Source organism: Suncus etruscus, chromosome 15, assembly GCF_024139225.1.
Source record: "Suncus etruscus isolate mSunEtr1 chromosome 15, mSunEtr1.pri.cur, whole genome shotgun sequence".
NCBI lineage: Eukaryota > Metazoa > Chordata > Mammalia > Eulipotyphla > Soricidae > Suncus > Suncus etruscus.
Window position 1 is genome coordinate 86,853,128 of NC_064862.1, and position 17,246 is coordinate 86,870,373.

General features: G+C 44.6%; 1 non-coding gene across 1 annotated transcript; it reads left to right on the plus strand.

Annotated features, from left to right (window-relative positions):
* The first annotated feature begins 8,750 nt into the window (after window positions 1-8,750).
* Window positions 8,751-8,880, plus strand: LOC126031903 (small nucleolar RNA SNORA22). The gene has a single exon (XR_007503710.1). It is a non-coding gene; the product is annotated as a small nucleolar RNA SNORA22 (small nucleolar RNA).
* Window positions 8,881-17,246: the final 8,366 nt, after the last annotated feature.

Sequence of the window (17,246 nt, forward strand, 5' to 3'; positions counted from 1 at the left end):
CTTGAGTCCTGGGCAATTTATTTTTCTTTAATAAGATCTTTATTTAAGCACCACTATTGCAAACATGTTTGTAGTTGGGTTTCAGTTATAAAAATAGAACACCTCCCCTTGACCAGTGCAACCATCTCACCACCAGTGCTCCCCTCTCCCTAGTCCCTAACCTCTTGCCTGTATTTGAGACAGACATTCTACTTCTCTCACTATCATTGTCATGATGGTTGTCAGTGTAGTCGTTTCTCTAACTGAACTTGCCACTCTTTGTGGTAAGCTTCATATCATGGGCCAGTCCTTCTAGCCCTCATCTTTATCATCTGTGGGTATTATTTATTTATTTATTTATTTTTTGTTTTTGGGCCACACCCAGTGATGCTCAGGGGTTACTCCTGGCTATGCACTCAGAAGTTGCTCCTGGCTTGGGGGACCATATGGGACGTCGGGGGATCGAACCGCGGTCCGCAAGGCTAGCGCAGGCAAGGCAGGCACCTTACCTCTAGTGCCACCACCCGACCCCTTATTAATTAATTAATTTATTAATTAATTAATTAATTTATTTATTTTGGGGGGTCATACCTGGCGGTGCTCAGGGGTTACTCCTGGCTGTCTGCTCAGAAATAGCTCCTGGCAGGCACGGGGGACCATACGGGACACCGGGATTCGAACCAACCACCTTTGGTCCTGGATCGGCTGCCTGCAAGGCAAACACTGCTGTGCTATCTCTCCGGGCCCATCTGTAGGTATTATTAACATAATGTTTTTTTATTTTTCTTAAATCCCACAGATGAGTGAGAATATTCTGTCTGTGTCTGTCTCTCTCCCTATGGCTTATTTCACTCAGCTTAATAGTTTCCATGTCTATTCATGTATAGGAAAATGTCATGACTTCATTTTTCTTAATAGCTGTATAGAATTCCATTGTATATATGTACCACAGTTTCTTTAGCCACTCATCTGTTGTTGGGCACCTGGGTTGTTTCCAGATTCTGGCTATTGTAAATAGCCCTGCAATGAACATAGGCATGCAGAAGGCATTTTTGTATTGTGTTTTTGTGTTTCTAGGGTATATGCCTAGGAGCGGTATAGCTGGGCCATATGGGAGCTCAATTTCCAGTTTTTGAGGCATCTCCATATTGTTTTCCATAAAGTTTCCCCCAGCAGTGAACGTGAGTTCCTTTTTCCCCACATCCCCACGAGTACTGATTGTTCTCTTTTTTTGGGATGTGTGCCAGTCTGTGGTGTGAGATGGTACCTCATTGTTGTTTTGATTAGCATCTCCCTGTTGATTAGTGATGTGGACAACATTCACTCTTGGCTGCAAGAGTTGGTACCAAACACTCTGGGCCCCAAACCCTCTGGAAGAGGGCGGAGAAAGCAGAAACCCTAATCAGACCTTTTCTTTCAATCAGCCTCGCAGGTCGAGGGAGGTGTAGGGCAGAGACGGGCAGGGCTTGGGGAGCACGTGCTCTGAATCATATTTATCTGGGGCTGTTGAGCCATTATAGTATCATCTACTCAGGGCCCGGGGTGGTCTAAGAGCTAAACAACCTGAGCAGTCGTGCATGTCGCTTTGGACCCTCCCCTTCTGCTGCCTTTGGGGTGGTGGTGGTGGTGGAGGTTGATGGGGAACCCACTCCCAGCTTCGCCCCCAAATTCATGCCTCACCTTCTTGAGCCTGATTCCCAGATTGGTTGCGAATTAGGGAGTCCCCGCCTCCACCTTCCTAGGCTCGGCTCTAATTGGCTGCAGAGGAGAGTCTCTGACGCCTTCCTAGGCCCAATTCTCTGATTGAACGCGAGGTATCCACCTTCAGGATGGAGTCTCTGATTTTCTGCTGTGTCTTTCTGGCCTCAGTCCTGATTGGCTCACAGAATGAGTCTCCACCTCCCTTCTCTCTGGGTCTCATTCTGATTGGTCGAGGAGTGGAGTCCTGGCCCACACGATGCCCTGATTGGCTGGAAATGACATCTCCACTTCCGTGTCAGGTGTGTGTGGGGAATCCTAGTGGATTCCATAGCTCTGTTCATGGGAGGGCCTGAGCTTTCTGTTTGGTCCCCATGTGGGCCAGTGGAAATCTGAGCCCAGACCCCCCCCCATTAGGTTGGAGGGCTGCATCACTGGGGGTCCAACTGTTCCACCCCTGTAGCTGTCCCATTGAGTCCTACGGTTTCTGCCAACAGAATCTTTCTTGGGGGGATGACCCCCCTACCCAGTGGTGCTCGGGGCCTCCTCCTGATTCTGTGCCCAGGAATCACTCCTGGAGGTGCTCAGGGGACCTGTAGGATGCTGGAGATGAACCCGGTCGGCCTTGGGTGAGGCAAGGGCCCTCCCCGCTGGAATATCCCTCCAGCTTCGGTTCCCTCTAACCGGGAGCGCCTCAACGACAGAAGGGAAAACTGAGGCCCAGAGACCAGAAGCATATGACGGCCTCCAAAGCAAGGTAGGACAGTGATCAAACAGACAAACAGATATCAGATCTGGAGCCCCTGCACGGAAGGTGGAACCGTAGAAGGATGAGAGCAGGTGGCCAGGCCGAGGTCATCTGGATCAGTATGGGAGAAAAAAAAAAAAAAAGCTCAGAAATAACTCTTGGCAGCATCTGGGAACCACAAAGGATGCCAGGGATTGAACCCAGGTTGGCAATGTGCAAATCAAATGCCCTCCCTGCTGTGCTATGGCTCTAGGCCCTCAGTCTTCTTCAGTGCTTACATATACACATTCTTTTCCTTGCAGAGTTTGAAATATCCCTCTGTGCAGCTGCTTCCTGAGTCCAGATCTGCTGTGTGTTTCCTGACTTCTCACTTGCAGGAAAGATGGTGAGCTTTGGTTTCTTTAGGACACTGATGATGATTTCCTTCATTTGGATGATGATGATGATGATGATGAATTTGTTAGAATGCATATGATGATGAAAAGAATGATTTTCTTGAGGGTGCTTGATTTGTTGGGGATGATAACTACGATGATGATGTTGATTTTTGTTTAGAGGACACCTGGCTGTGTCCATCAAGCTGACTGTGCTCAGGGATCTTTCCTGATGGAGCCTGGGAAACCGCGGGGGGTGCTGGGAGATCCTAAGACATTCTTTATCTTGGTTCCCTGGTCTATCGGCACCTCCCAGCACCTCCCAGCCTGTCGTCTAGATTAGCCCAGCCCTGGATCTTTGTGCTGAGCTCCCAACCTTTACCTTTCCTCACACAGCAGTGTTGGTTTGTTGGTAGCAGCTCCAGCCTCTGAGGCTCCTTCCTTTTCTCCCCAAATGTCAGCGCATAGCTATTAGTCTCGATGCTATGAAGATCATTTTGGCCTTGTGAAGAGACTTGTCTGACTCGGGAATTATGAATACTGGTAGGTTTGTATTTTAGTTTGTTTGTTTCTCTCTTTGTCCTCTGGTGATGGTCAGGGTTAAGTCCTGGCTCTGCACTCAGGGATCACTCCTGGAGATGCACAGAGGGACCCTCTGGGAAGTCAGGGATCTGACTCGGTGTGACCACATGCAAGACAAACACCTGCCCTGCTGTCCTCTGTCTCCAGTCACTGTGTTCTGGGTTGTCATATCAGGGGAGGTTCAGCTAAGGAGATTTTTGGTCCTGTGGGTTCTAGGAGACCTGTAACCAGTCATCCTTTCCACAGGATTGTGGCTATTGATTTTATCCTATGTTTTGTATCTGATCCCCTTTTTGTTCCCCCTCCCTGGTGTTTGAGCCACACTAAGCAGTGCTCAGGCATTACTCCTGGCTGGCTCTGCACTCAGGAATTATCCTGGCAAATCAAGGGACCAAACGGGATGCTGGGGATTTAACAGGTTGGCAGGATGCAAGGCAAAGGCCCTGCCTGCAGTGCAGTGCTATCACTCTGCCCCCTTGTATGGATTCTTGTACTTTTTTTTCCCTTCGGTTTTTTGCCACACCCAGTGGCACTCAGGGGATATTCCTGGCTATACTCTCAAAAATCAATCTTGCAGGCTCGCGGAACCATACGAGATATCAGGGATCGAACTTGGGTCTTTCCTAGTCGGCCACATGTTAGGCAAATGACCTCCCATAGTGCTTTCACTCTGGCCCCTTGTATCTGATTCTGAAACCAGCTGACAGTAGCTTAGTTACTAAAGATGATTAGTTTGGGGCCCAGAGAGATAGCACAGCAGCGTTTGCCTTGCAAGCAGCCGATCCAGGACCAAAGGTGGTTAGTTCGAATCCCGGTGTCCCATATGGTCCCCCGTGCCTGCCAGGAGCTATTTCTGAGCAGACAGTCAGGAGTAACCCCTGAGCACCGCTGGGTGTGGCTCAAAAACAAAAACAAAAACAAAAAGAGAGAGTTCAGCAGGGAGAGAGCTTGGCTTGTATGCAACCGGCCCAAGTTCAATCCCAGACACCCCTACGATTCCTGAGCCCAGCCAGGAGAGATCCTTGCGTGCAGAGTCAGGAGCATCGTCAGGCGTGACCCCCCCAAAAAAAAGGGAAACTGAGGCTCAGAGAGGTGCAGGACTTGCCCCTCTGTCTCTCAGAACAAACAGGTGTAAGAAGAGGTAGGATCAGGTGCTGGCTCAAAGGGCTGGAGTAGAGAGCTTTGAATTTGGGTGCCCAAGATTCAAGCCTCATCACTGTGGGTCCCCCCAAGTGGGCCCTCTCCAAAAAAGGAGGCAGTAGGCCAGATCCTGGCCTCTGTGCCCTAAGGGGTGAGGTGGCAGGAGACTGTCCAGCTGTGGGTGTGAGATTCAGCATCTGCCCCTGGGCCCGGAGAGATAGCACAGCGGCGTTTGCCTTGCAAGCAGCCGATCCAGGACCAAAGGTGGTTGGTTTGAATCCCGGGTTTCCATATGGTCCTTCGTGCCTGCCAGGAGCTATTTCTGAGCAGACAGCCAGGAGTAACCCCTGAGCAACGCCGGGTGTGGCCCAAAAACCAAAAAAAAAAAAAAAAAGAAAAAAGAAAAAAAAAAGATGATTAGTTTGATTTTCTTTAGACTCAGAAATAAACATTTTATTCATTGAGTTTATTAGGACACTGTGATTTACAAATTTAATTCTAGATGAGTTTTAGGCATCTGAGTTTCTAGCAACAGTCTCGTCACCAACATGTACATATTTGGTTCTTTCAAAACCTGTTTTTGTCCACATCTGGCATTGTTTAGGGGTTATTGCTGGCTCTCTACTCAAGAATTACTCCTGGTGGTGTTTGTGGGGACCATGAGGGGTGCTAGGGATTAAACATGGGACAACTGTGTGCAAGTGCTCTCACCAGTATTGTCATTTTTGCCAGTATACAAGCTTTTTGAAAAATAATTTTTGAGGGGTTTTTGGGTCACAGTCTACAGTGCTCTGCACTTAATCTGGCTCTGTGCTCAGGGATTTCTCCTTTTAGGGCTCAGGGGACAGACTCTCTAGGGTGCCAGGAATTCAACCTGTTTCTGCTGCTTGGAAGGCCAGGTACTTCTCTTCTCTTCTCCCAGGGTCAGCATTGTCTTTTTTGTTTGCTTTTTTGTTTTGGGCCACACCTGGGGGCACTCAGTGTTGGGGACTGACTTGTTTGAGGCCATTTTGCTATTCTTTCTGCCATAATCCAGCCTTTCACCTAAAGGCTACATGCAGTCTTGCTGTAAGTTCTTGGGCCAAAGAGAAAGGAAAATGCAGCTGCAAAGTATAATTAATCTTTTAGCCCGGAGGAGAGCAACACAGCCCAGTACCATTCCCAGAAAAGAGGCCTTACTCCCTTAACCATATCCCTGAGTTTACAAGACATTCATTATTGTGTATATGCTACATTGTCTGTTCAAGATCACTGAGGCAAGCACATCTTGCACCACCTCCTGATAGTCAAGCAATTAGGAATGCAGCTAGAAGGTCACAAGATGTTTCCATGGATACTGCAAGAAGTATTGCCCACTTGCCTTATTTGGAATAATGAAGTAATTTTCATGCCAAAAGTGTGATTGACATCACCCTTGTACTGCCCCCTTCTCCTTCTCTATATAAGAAGGAGCTGTAGCCAAATAAAGTGGCCCTTGAACAGTGAGACGCTGCCTTGGGTCTTTATTATTAACCTCTTTCAGATTTTTTACAGGTGTGGTTGCTCTTCTACTCAGCAAAATAGGAGTGCGGTTGTCTGAGAAGCCTTTCCAGCTAATTCCTGCTGGCCGGGTCCCCCCTGGGGGGGCTTCAGGACACCGCATTTTGGCGCCCAACGCTGGGCTCGAAGACCACCGCCACACTCCGAACGACTACGGGTCGGCGAGTCCGGAGCTGTTTCGTAAATCGCAGGATATACCCCATCCGGGTAGGCGTTGAAACGAGTTAGCCTTAATCAAATATTTAAACTGCAGTTTTTTCAGTCGTTCTGATCACCGCCCCTGATTGGCTCTTGGGGCTTCGCCCGTTGGCTTCACTTCCATGGGTGTTTTCATTGAGTACTGAACTTAAATTCATTATTGATATTCAGTCTGAGTTGAAAGCCAGACATGTAGAGGTTACCAAAAAAGAATATTTGTAATTTTCTTATGTTTATTCATAATGTATGTCATTGGTTTATTATTACCTGTCCAGAAATTGTTGCGTCCACTTGGGACAAAGTAGGACATGAAATGAGTGATTATTTTGTAAATAATGATGATTCACAGAAGGAAAAAATTATGTTCCAATATTGGAGCCTGTTAAGAGATATCATTGTAACTAAAAATGCCGGAACCGCCAAAGACATCATCCATGCCGTTGAATCTCATGTACAACAAGTCTCCCGTGAGTGTTCCAGGACTCCCTCTCGTTCTAATTCTGTCTCTCATCTCCCTTCTCCCTCTGAGAATACTTCCCCTTGTCCTCCCTCCACCACTGACCTTTGTCTCCAAAGTAACTAATGCTCTTAAAGATCTCTCTAATGCTTCTCATTTATATCCCTCCCTTACTTCTGTCCATGCTTCTGCTCTATGCACCCAGACCCCTACAGAAGAGGCCGCTGCACCCTCTGTGCAAAATCCTAAACAGCCCTTCACTTCCCTAGCTTCAGCTCCGTCCCTGTTTCACCAAAACCTTTACTCCCCTCACCACCCTCCCCTCCTTAGCCAGCAATTGCAACAATACAAAGCCTTTAATTGGAAAAGCCTCAAAGAGCCGTTTCAAGCCGTAACCTCCTATGGCCCCCAAGCCCCTTACACGCTCTCCTGCTTAGAATCTAAAAGCTGAACTCTTTGTCTCTTGGGAAGTTAACTTTTTTTCCATTGCAAAGCCCCTGCAAATAGGCAGGAATCCTAATCTCTAAACTCTTATAGCTGGCCTCGCCTCTTTTCATACCTTAAAGGTACAGCACACACTTTCCAGGTCCCAGCTTGCCAACATGGCTCTTGCTGCCCTCCGTGCCTGGAAGTCGCTCCCCAAAGCCAGCATTCCAGCAGCTCCCCCACACCGGCAACAAACTGTTGCTGCTTTCTCCCTCCCCCCCCCCTTTTTCTGACTTGAGTTCCCAACTCACCACAATTACATCCATGGTCTCTCACCTCTCTAACAAACTTGATAATGCTCTTGGCTCAAAAACCAGCGCTACCTTTCCTGTCTTTCTCCCTAATGGAGAAAGTCTTCCCCCGCCTGCTCAGCAGCCTCCACCGCGGAGAACGCTCAGTCCCTAACCATGGCAGATTCCCTCCTCTCACCGCTCCCCCTCTTAAAGCTATAGAAATGAAACTACTTGGCCAAATTGAAAATCTTAAACAAATCTTAAGCCTTCAAAAACAGGCTGCTTCTCTTAATTCACAGGTTTCTGCCTTTCAGGCGTTCCCCCCCCTCCTAAATCTATAGTTGTCTGTCCTCTGCCCACTGAATTCCACGGCCAGGCCCCCCCTCTTGAGAACTCAAAGAGACAAACTAATGAAAGTGAGGCTAAGTGCCATAAAACAGAAACTGCTGCAGTGCCTACAAAAAATTCTAAGGGCACAGTAAGCAGGATAATTACAAAGTATCATCTGCTAAGCCATAAAACCTTGCGATATCTACACTTTGCTGTTAAAACTTCTGAGCCTAATGTACCCTTTACTTTGCTCAAACCAATCCTCAGCCTCCTTCAGCCTCTTTCCTGCCAGCCTTGGAGAACAGCCAGCTCAAGCCCTGACACTCCCACTTTAAGCCTTCCAATTCACCTTGAAATACCCAATCTTTGTTATTCAAAAGAAATCTGAAAAGTAGCATCTCTTGCATATTCTCAAATCAATTAATAAAACCATGATCCCCATGGTGCTTTTGCAACCCAGACTCCCCTCTTCAGTTGCCATTCCCTCTAATTCCAATAAATTAGTAATTAATCTTAAAAAATTGCTTTTTTTTTCCTATATATCATTACACCCTGCTAACTGTAAATAATTTGCCTCTAGCCTTCCTGCTGTTAACTGTGCTGGCCCCTCCCCGAGTTATCAGTGAAAAACTCTGCTTCACCTTGTCAGCCCTACACTTCGTCAAATATGTGTTATTAGGTTTAGTGCATTAAGTGGTGTAAAGTAATTATTAAAACATTAAAAAGCAACAAAAAAATAAAGGCAATAAATTTTTTTTTCATGCCTCTCAGAAAATTTTAAAGCAAGGTCATAATTCTGTCACTTTACAGATAACAAAATGTTGGTAAAAGAAAAACTTCTTTGTGTTTTAAAATCCAAACAAACACAAAAGTGTTAAAATTAAGTCTTATATTTCTATTAAAAGTTTTATTTTAATTTTTAAAGTATTTACAAAATTATGTAAAAAATAATGTGGTTAGCCTTTTTAAACAATATAGTTAATTTAATGCACAGTAAACACCTAGGTGTGCTTTATAGTACCCTTAGTTTTAACTTTGTGCTACAGCAATGGTTGTTCTTTATTTCTGCATTGAAAGAACTATTATTTTAAGTGCATTCAAAATATCAGCACATTATACAAATCTGTATATTTGTGTCGCAGTAAAAAAAATAATATAAATGAAAAATATATTATATATAATTTTATAAGAATATATAAAAGTAACTAAACTTTATAAGCAAATTAACTAGTATTAAATACAATTTAGGTCTTAAGTTCTAGGTGTGTAAATGTATCAGATGTCTTTAACTATATTTTATAATACTCTAAGCATTTAGTTAATTTAGTATGTAATATTTTTTACAAATTATTCACATAAAGTCTTCATAGTAAAAACAGTTGTTTGTTTTTTAAAATCAGTTTTTATACCTTTAATAATCATAGTTCATGCTATTGTGTTTAATCATAAAAATTTTAACACTTTATTGCAGCTGTCTTACTGTTCTACTGCAAAACCAATTTAAAGAAAACCTATTCATTTACAGCAAATGATTTCATACTTCAGAGTAAAGACTCCTTCTACAGTGCTCATTAACCATTTTACTTAATGTTTTAAACTTCAAATTAAAGTTGTTTTAAAAATGTTTTGTGTTAAATCTAAACCTTAAAATTTATTTTCAGCAAAGTTCCACTCCATCTACATTAAGTACTTCTCAAAACTAAAAAAGTTTTTCTACAAAATTTTTTTTTTCTTCTCACAAACATGCTAGCTAAATATTTAAAAGCGCTTGTCAATTTTTTATAAATCAGTCTTAAATCAATCCTTTTGTCTGTTTATGTGTCTGTTGTGATGAATAAAAGTGGCCACAAGTGTAAAATGTTGTGTTTAGTGTTGTTTTGTTTTGTCTGTTTATTTGTTATCTCTACATTTTATAATAATACAATTTTTAAAGCCTTATCCATTTTTTAAATTTCAATTAATTTTTTCAACCTGGTTCAGTCTGGTCAGTTCACAAACTGGCATCTTACAATTAAAAATCATGTGTTAAAAATTATGTATTAAGCTAGCTTTGTCCTTCTAAAAACATGGCGGAAAGTGTGAGGGATGGCAAACCCCAAATTTCTCAATGGCCATCGGGGATAACTTTTCCCTGGAGAATTTCTGGACTTTGCAGTCACCCAACTTTCCTGCTATGTGTAAGTTCAGGCCTATAGAATATGTATTTATAGCTAAAAAATAGCATCTAGCTTTAAAATAATAACTAAAAAGTTTAACAAAAATCATTTATGTTCAGTTTAAAAGTTTTTGATAAATTGGCGATTGTTAATTATAAAAATTTTTTAAATGCTGAAGTCTAACAAAAAATTTCCGCAGCCTTCCACAGTCCTGTCTTCATCCACTTCAAAAAAGCCTGTCACCCCTCCTGCCAGCCGCCTTTCCTGCAAACCTGTTTCTGACAAACTCCACCTTTAACAATGCTGAATTGAGCACTCTGCCTAGCTGCCTTGGATGCCCACCATTGCCACCAACAACCTCCATTGTAAACAAGTCACGGTCGTGGAACTTTGCTTGCTCGAACCATATATGTGCCCGCCTGTTCAACAATCACACATTTGCAATCAAACCATTATTGTTAACAACTCTTCCATCTTCATTGAAGCCCCCAACTCCACTTATTTTGTTTACTCCACTGCATTTTCTCCCCATATTGTTACTGAAATGTTTCTTGCTTATCATAATTATTATGTTTTAGCTTTGTTAAAGCCTACATTAACCATCAAACCTGTTGGTCCGGTTTCCACCTTGAACCTCATCCTGCAAATGGTCAATGCCTCTGCCCAAGCGCTCTCCAACACCAGCTATGAACACTGTTAAATCTGCAATTCACCGGTTTCGCCGTTTTATAAAAGCATCACAACGTTTAAATCTCCTATCTACACCAATAACTCTAAACTTCTTCTCTGGAAAGTTCAGCCTCAGCGTCATCAACTCACTATTAAGCAAGTTGTAAGCTACGAACTCTGCCTTCTAGCCCATCCTTCTCCTCTCAAGTTATTTTAAATATTATAAATGCCTCTGCTCTAGCCCTCACAAAACCATATTATAAACGCTGTTAGCTTAGCTTCTCTCCTCAACCCCTACGATACTGTTAGTTCCCTTGCTGATGTAGTTCTTCAAAATCGTCGTACTTTATATTTTGCCCTTATATAGGAAGGGGGAGTCTGTGTGGCCCTTAAAGAACTATGCTGTGTATTTAAAGACAAATCTGGATTAGTTAGGGATAGTGTTCTACGTATTGGTAACGGTATGAAGGAGTTCCAGAAACGTTTTGACCAAAAACAAAGTTGGTAACAGGGTTGGTTTTTCTCTTCTCCTTGGATACATACATTACTGTCCACTATTTTGGGCCCTCTTATTAGCCTCATGCTGCTCTTTTCTCTTGGCCCATGGATTTTCCGCAAAATTACTGCCTTTATTAAGAACCAGGTAGATGAACAGGCAAAAACCTCTATTCAGGTTAACTACCAGCGTCTAACCCCACGTGACTCCTGTGAAAACTTGGCTTTAGTCACCAAGCCGCCTTTCCAGCCACTAAGTTTCCAGGAGATAGAGCGCATAGCTAACAAACGGAGCTCGCTCCGGTACTTGTGCTCTCGGCTGTGGAGATACCTACGACGGGATTAGCAAGGTCCCAGTTAGGACACGGCCCTAAAAGGCTACAACACATAATTCGGATCTCTGTGCACACCCACGGCGCTTGTAGCCACCTTTTAAATGCGGCTTTGGCCGTGTCCGACCTGGTCAAACCTTGTAGCCTAAGACACGGTTCTTCCACCCGCTCACGACTTTCCTTCTTTTATTAGAAGAGAAAGGGGGAGATGTTGGGGACTGACTTGTTTGAGGCCATTTTGCTATTCTTTCTGCCATAATCCAGCCTTTCACCTAAAGGCTACATGCAGTCTTGCTGTAAGTTCTTGGGCCAAAGAGAAAGGAAAATGCAGCTGCAAAGTATAATTAATCTTTTAGCCCGGAGGAGAGCAACACAGCCCAGTACCATTCCCAGAAAAGAGGCCTTACTCCCTTAACCATATCCCTGAGTTTACAAGACATTCATTATTGTGTATATGCTACATTGTCTGTTCAAGATCACTGAGGCAAGCACATCTTGCACCACCTCCTGATAGTCAAGCAATTAGGAATGCAGCTAGAAGGTCACAAGATGTTTCCATGGATACTGCAAGAAGTATTGCCCACTTGCCTTATTTGGAATAATGAAGTAATTTTCATGCCAAAAGTGTGATTGACATCACCCTTGTACTGCCCCCTTCTCCTTCTCTATATAAGAAGGAGCTGTAGCCAAATAAAGTGGCCCTTGAACAGTGAGACGCTGCCTTGGGTCTTTATTATTAACCTCTTTCAGATTTTTTACAGGTGTGGTTGCTCTTCTACTCAGCAAAATAGGAGTGCGGTTGTCTGAGAAGCCTTTCCAGCTAATTCCTGCTGGCCGGGTCCCCCCTGGGGGGGCTTCAGGACACCGCAACTCAGGAGTTACTCTTGGCAGGCTAGGGGACCATAGGGATGCCAGGATTGAACCAGGTGTAAACATTTATTTGCCACACCCAGTGATGCTCAGGAGTGACTCCAGGCTCTGCACCCAGAGATCAGTCCTGCTAGTGCTGGGGACCTTAAGGGATGCTAGGGATTTCATGCGGGTCAGCTGCATGCAAGGCAAAGGTCCTCCCCACTGCACTATCACTCCAGTCCGTCAATGTTTTCTTTGAGATACCGTTTTAGGTACTGTGGTCCACAGTCCTGTTGTAGGTAGGGTTTCCAGTACAAAACATTCAAGTTTTCATGTTTTTGTTTTATTATTTTGTTTGTTTTGGGGTTTCACCCTGTAATTTTGGGTTCCTCTTGACTCTGCACTCAGGAATCAGTCCTGGTGAGCTCAGGGGACTCTATGTGATGCTGGGGATCAAAGCCGGGTTGATTTTGTACAGCCAGAGCCCTCCCCACCATATTGCCTCTGTTCTAGTTCCTAAGTGGGGCATTGGGCCTCACCCAGAAGTACTGGGGTTCTATCTGGCTCTTCACTCAGAAATCACTCCCAGCAGTCACTGGACCATAGGGGATATCTGGGATTGAACTTGGTTTGGCCACATGCAAGCAAACTGTCTACTGTGATCTGATTCTCCTGTGTCTTTGGGTTAAAAACCACCAACAGCAGCAAACAACCAAACCACCTTAAGGTTCTTCTTCAGTTCTGGTCCTACTTGGTGGTCCTCAGGGTTACTCCTTGCTCTCTGTTCAGAATGACTCTTGGTGTGGCTCATGGGCTCTAAGGGAGGCCAGAGATGAAACCTGGCTTGGCTACGAGCAAGGCAGAGGACCCTGCCCACTGTCCCATTGCTCCAGCCTTACCCTTCACGTTGTCCCTACCCCTGCTACCCCAGTAGGCCACTGGACACTCATGGAGGGGATTCCAGTTTATTCCCAGCTGTCCTTCCCCACCCCCATCCTGGTTGGGTGCTGCTTGGGTTCCCTGGGCTTCTTTGCATCCCTGGTAATGGGTGGAACCCTGTGACACACAAAGACACACAGAGGCTGCCCATCTCTGTGTTGGACTTGTAGGTGCAGACTCTGTTTGAGTTTGGACTGCTCGTTTGGAAACTTGTGGAGGTGGTGACCAACTGTGTCACCAATGAAATGATGAGTTTCCAGTTTCTTTGGGTTCAACTCTGGGCCCTGGTGTTGTGGCCCATGGTTCTAGGTTCAGTAGTGCTGCTACTGATCACGATCAGTTTGGTTTTCTCTGTTCGGAGCATCCTGTACTCCAGGAAGGAGAAGCTGCTGGATGCTGTCGTTGCTAAGCTGATCAGTGAAAAAGGCGACAATACTGAGGAACTGTATGCCCTCCAGCTGCAGTGGGAAAGGCTCCAGCAGGAGGCTCCATAAAGGAGCCCGGCAGACATGGAGCACAGCAAACCTGAGGATGGCCTCATCGACGTTGACATTGAAGCCCCCAACTACGACAGCATCGTCACTCACATAACCCAGAGGTGCCAGGTCCAAGACTTGGTGTGGGAGGTGTCGGCACTGACACGCCAGTCCAAGGGCCAGGAGGAAGAGCTGGAGGCCATGCTGAAAGAGGTGAAGGCCTTAGAAGAGAGCATGAAGCTGAGGGCCAGAGACTCTTCCCAGCTTGTCTCAGCAGCCAAACTTCTGTACAATTGGGGACCATGCTCCGAGAGTCACCTGCTGCTTTAAAGTCACCCAGGTCTCTCCACTTAGGCCACATTTGGGGTCCCTTCAGCGTGGCCAGTGAGTGGGTCCAGGGGAACTCCTCTCCAGTGCCCCAATGCCATCTCATGCCAGCTCTGGGGTATTGGGCTGAGAGCTGCTTGGGGCTAGGGCTAAGAGGACTAGCTTGGCCCTGAATGACATGCCCGGTCCATCCTGGGCTCTTCTATCCGAGCCCTACCTAGCAGACTCCAAGCACTGTGCTCCCTGGGCTGCGGTATATTTATTTCCTTCGGGAGTCCCTAGCAAGGCTGTAGAAAACCCGCATTATGGGTTTTGCATTTGGTATGGACCCCTAATTAAATCTCAATCGACTCCTTCTCTTTTCAGTCTTTTGATTCCAAAATGCTTGAAAGTGAGTGAGAGAAATAGAATGCCAGGCTCGAACCCAGGTAGGGGGTGGGGAAGGAGGGAGATGGGAGGCATTGGTGGGGGGAATTTTGCTCTGGTGAACGGATGTTCTTTTATTATAACGGAAACCAAAAAACTTGAAGATACCAATGCAATGCAGCTTTCTTGTTCCCTTTGCCCCAAGCATATATTATCAAAGGAATGGAGACTCTCTTCAGATGGAGCTACAGAGACATTTTCTTTGCTTCTTTCTGTTTGGTGTAGAGAAGGCTTCTTGTTGGAGAAAAAAGAATTGGCCTTGGGGCCGGAGCTGTGGCGCGGAGCAGTAAGGCATCTGCCTTGCCTGTGGTAGCCTAGGACTGGCTGCAGTTTGATCCCCCATATGGTCCCCCCCCAAAAAAAGAATTAGGCCAGATCTTTGGTACAGGGTATTTACTTGCCTTGCATGTGATCAACCCTACTTGATTCTCAGTCCCTTTAGAAAGCCCAGTCTCCCCATCAACACCCAGAGTGGACCCAATAGGTGTGGTGTAGAGAAGGCTCAGTATTGGAGAAAAAGGAGTTGGCCAGTTAGAAGCAATTGTTTTCAGGCCAGGGCTTTGGTACAAGGTACTTGCTTTCCTTGCATTGCATGTGACCAACCCTACTTGATTCTCAGAAGTCTGTGGTGAGCATAGTTGTGTGATGTCCAAAAGGAAACAAGGAAACATATGAGATTCCTGACCAAGAAGAATCCCAGTGGGATGATTTTGGTGAAACTCACCAAAATCTGTGGGGTGAGTTTCACCAAAATCATATTTTGACTCAAAATATTATCAAGAATTTTTAAAGAGGAAACTACTGTGCTGACAGAAATGAATCAGAGAGAGAGAGAGAGATAGGCACAGATTAGTCTCACTCATATGAGGGATTTAAAAAAAATAAAAGACAGTATGGTTCTACTACCCAGAGACAAGAAAGATGAGGTTTTAACGGACCCACCCATGATAAGAAACTTACCCCTAAGATTGGTGGGCGAGTGCAGTTGGAAAAATAATTACAGCAACAACGATCAGGACAATAGTAGTGAGTGAGAAAGAATGCTTGACTGTAACACAGGCAAGGGGTTTGGGTTGGACTGGAGGGAGATGGGGTGTATTGGTGGTGGACAGTTTGCACTGGTGAAAAGAGTGTCCTTTTTGATGACTGAATCCTAACTACAAACATGCTTGTAACCCTAGTGCTTAAATGAAGATATTAATACACAAACGAAGACAAAATAAAACTAAACACAAGTTTATTTTGTGTTGAGAGAGAGAGAGAGAGAGAGAGAGAAACATAGAAATTAAAATTACCTGGTGGAGAGGGTAGGTGGAAGGGAAAGTACATTATATAACTAACTCAATCATGAACAACTTAATTTTTTGATATTTTAAATACTTTCTTTATTTAAACACCATGATTACAAAAATAATTGTTGCACTTCACCGTGCATCCTTTCCATCACCATAGCCCCCATCTCTTTCCTTCCTACACCCCACCTGTATTTCACATCCCTCACTCACTGACATTGCTATGATAGTTCTCTGCATATTCTATAACTTCTATAACTCTTTGTGGTGAGCTTCATATCTTTTTTTTTTTTTTTTTTTTGGTTTTTGGGCCACCCCCGTTTGACGCTCAGGGGTTACTCCTGGCTATGTGCTCAGAAATCGCCCCTGGCTTGGGGGGACCATATGGGACGCCGGGGGATCGAACCGCGGTCCGTTCCTTGGCTAGCGCTTGTAAGGCAGACACCTTACCTCTAGCGCCACCTTCCCGGCCCAGAGCTTCATATCTTGAGCAGGTCCTTCCAGCCCTCATCTCTGGGAATTATTTCAATGTCTTTAATTTTTAATTTTTCTTTATTTCTTTTAAATTTTCTTCAAACCCATTGATGAGTGAGACTATTCTGTGTATGTCTCTCTCTGACTAGTTTCACTCAGACTAATTGATTCCATGTACATCCAAGTATAGGAGAATTTCATGACTTCATCTCTCCCGTGGCTGCATAATATTTCACTGTGTTTATATACCACAGTTTCTTTAGCCATTCATCTGTTGAAGGACATCTTGGTTGCTTCCAGAGTCTGGCTATTGTAAAATGTTCTGCGATGAATGTAGGTGTGAGGAAGGGATTTTTGTATTGGATTTTTGTGTTCCTAGGATATATTCCTAGGAGTGGGATAGCTGGGTCAAATGGGAGCTCAAATTCCAGTTTTTTGAGGAATCTCCATATTGTTTTCCATAAGGGCTGGACTAGACGGCATTCTCACCAGCAGTGAGTGAGAGTTCCTTTCTCCCCCTATCCCTGCCAGCACCAATTGTTCTTGTTCTTTGTGATGTGTGCCAGCCTCTGTGGCATGAGATGGTACCTCATTGTTGTTTTGATTTGCATCTCCTTGATGATTAGTGAGTGATGTGGAGCATTTTTTTCATATGCCTTTTGACCATTTGTATTTCTTCTTTGAGAAAGTGTCTGTTCATTTCTTCTCATTTTTTTTTGATGGGATTAGATGTTTCTTTTCTTGTTAAGTTCTGTCAGTACCTTGTATATCTTAGATGTTAGCCCCTTATCTGATGGGTATTGGATGAACAGCTTCTCCCATTCTGTGGCTAGATTTGTATCCTAGCCATTATTTCCTTTGAGGTGCAGAAGCTTCTCAGCTTAATATAGTCCCATCTGTTTATCAATGCTTCAATTTGTTAGGAGAGTGCTGTTTCTTTCTTGAAGATGCCTTTAGTTTCAATGTCTGGAGTGCTTTATCTACATGTTTTTCTATGTACCTTATGGTTTCAAGTCTGATATTGAGGTCTTTGATTCATTTAAC